Raw genomic sequence first — 2795 nt, 5'->3', positions numbered from 1 at the left:
TCATACTTTTATATATAGCTGTCCAGTTTTCCCAGCACCACTTATTAAAGAGGCTGTCCTTTCTCCACTGTGCATTCCTGCCACCTTTATCAAAGATAAGGTGACCATATGTGCGTGGGTTTATCTCTGGGCTTTCTATCCTGTTCCATTGATCTATCTTTCTGTTTTTGTGCCAGTACCATTACTCCTCACTTTCTTGTCCAAGAATTGGCAAACTAAGGCCAAATTCAGCCTGCTGACTGTTCTTGCAAATAAAGTTTTATTGGCACACAGCCACCCCATTCATTTACAGTACATATTTTCTATGCCTGCTTTTGCTCTGCAACTACAGAGTTGAGTAGTTGAGATAGACAGGGCTGCTGCACAGCCCATAAAGATTAGAACATTTATTATCTGGCTTTTAAATAATTTCTCCATTTTATTCCGATATGTACTAAATATGCAATATGCTTTACATAACTCTAAATACATCTAACATTTTCTTCTAACACAGTATTTTTTTTAACATCTTTATTGGAGTATAATTGCTTTACATTGTTGCGTTAGTTGCTCCTGTATAACAAAGTGAATCAGCTATACGTATACATATAAAAACAGTGGTTAGATGCCATGAAGTAGGTAGCAATTCCTTAACTGTATGCACGTTGTCAGGCCCCAGGGCCTCTTCCATCCTTGTCAAGGGGAGTGCTAACCATTCTCTCCTTTCATACAACACTGTTATCTGGCTTTTTACAGAAGTAGTTTGCCAGTCCCTGCTCTTGTCATATTGGCCTCCTCTCTGCCCCAAGATCAGGCCAGTCCTTTTCTCTTGCTTTAATCCTCCCCAAATGCTACTCCTGTTGCCTGGAGTCACTTTCCCTGTATCCTCCTGTGGGGACTCTTGCTCATCTTTCAGGCCTTGCTTCAAATGTCATTTCCCTCAGGGAACTCCACTGAGCATCCCACCTAAGCAGTCCTAACTTCATTCCTTGACCTCGTTGTTGTATGTGTTTATGTACGTTTTTGCGTCACCAGCCCTAGAATGGAGCTCCCCATTGGTAAGGATGGTATCCATTCATCTCTCACACCCAAGGTCTAGCAGACTATCTATCTGTCATGAAGCAGATGCTCATATAACAAATGAACATTCTAGAAGAAATTCAGCAGAAGATCAACTGTAGCCAGGAATCTTCTCTCTTTCTTACTCCAGGAAAGCTCTTCCCTGTTTAAAATGAGAAATACTCTTTTTAGAACCACCGTTACCTACAGATACAAAACTAGATAGAGTTAAAAATATATTTATAGTTGTAGGAACAGATGTGATTAAGCTGTTGGTCAAAAGGATTAAGCTGAGCAGAAGCAAGAAGAACTACAATCCTGCAACCTGTGGAACAAAAACCACATTCACAGAAAGATAAGATGAAAAGGCAAAGGGCTATGTACCAGATGAAGGAAGAAGATAAAACCCCAGAAAAACAACTAAATGAAATAGAGACAGGCAATCTTCCAGAAAAATAATTCAGAATAATGATAGTGAAGATGATCCAGGACCTTAGAAAAAGAATGGAGGCAAAGATTGAGAAGATGAAAGACATGGTTAACAAAGATCTGGAAGAATTAAAGAACAAACAAACAGAGATGAACAATACAATAACTGAAATGAAAAATACACTGGAAGGAATCAATAGCAGAATAACCGAGGCAGAAGAATGGATAAGTGACCTGGAAGACAGAATGGTGGCATTCACTGCTGCGGAACAGAATAAAGAAAAAAGAATGAAAAGAAATAAAGACAGCCTAAGAGACCTCTGGGACAACATTAAACGCAACAACATTCGCATTATAGAGGTCCAAGAAGGAGAAGAGAGAAAGGACCCGAGAAAATACTTGAAGAGATTATAGTCGAAAACTTCCCTAACATGGGAAAGGAAACAATCACCAAGTCCAGGAAGCGCAGAGTGTCCCATACATGATAAGCCCAAGGAGAAACACGCTGAGACACATAGTAATCAAACTGGCAAAAATTAAAGACAAAGAAAAATTATTGAAAGCAGCAACAGAAAAAGGACAAATAACATACAGGGGAACTCCCATAAGGTTAACAGCCGATTTCTCAGCAGAAACTCTACAAGCCAGAAGGGAGTGGCAAGATAAAGTGATGAAAGGGAAGAACCTACAAGCAAGATTACTCTACCTGGCAAGGATCTCATTCAGATTCGATGAAGAAATCAAAAGCTTTATAGACAAGCAAAAGCTAAGAGAATTCAGCACCACCAAACCAGCTCTACAACAAATGCTAAAGGAACTTCTCTAAGTGAGAAACGTAAGAGAAGAAAAGGACCTACAAAAACAAACCCATAACAATTAAGAAAATGGTAATAAGAACATACATGTCAATAATTACCTTAGGGCTTCCCTGGTGGCACAGTGGTTGAGAGTCCGCCTGCCGATGCAGGGGACACGGGTTCATGCCCCGGTCCGGGAAGATCCCACATGCTGTGGAGCGGCTGGTCCCGGGAGCCATGGCCACTGAGCCTGCGCGTCCGCAGCCTGTGCTCCGCAACAGGAGAGGCCAAAACAGTGAGAGGCCTGTGTACCACAAAATGAAAAAATAATAATAATTACCTTAAACGTGAATGGATTAAATGCTCCAACCAAAAGACACAGGCTTGCTGAATGGATGCAAAAACAAGACCCATATATATGCTGTCTACAAGAGACCCACTTCAGACCTAGGGACACATACAGACTGAAAGTGAGGGGACAAAAAAGCTATTCCATGCAAATAGAAATCAAAAGAAAGCTGGGGCTTCCCT

At 40.9% G+C, this 2795-nt stretch overlaps 1 non-coding gene across 1 annotated transcript; it reads right to left on the bottom strand.

Annotated features, from left to right (window-relative positions):
• Positions 1 to 588: 588 nt before the first annotated feature.
• On the bottom strand, positions 589 to 715 carry LOC117197804 (U6atac minor spliceosomal RNA). The gene has a single exon (XR_004478685.1). It is a non-coding gene; the product is annotated as a U6atac minor spliceosomal RNA (small nuclear RNA).
• Between the last annotated feature and the right edge of the window lie 2080 nt (positions 716 to 2795).

The sequence above is a fragment of the Orcinus orca genome, chromosome 16, assembly GCF_937001465.1.
Source record: "Orcinus orca chromosome 16, mOrcOrc1.1, whole genome shotgun sequence".
Classification (NCBI taxonomy): domain Eukaryota; kingdom Metazoa; phylum Chordata; class Mammalia; order Artiodactyla; family Delphinidae; genus Orcinus; species Orcinus orca.
This window is presented reverse-complemented; position numbering and strand designations above follow the sequence as displayed.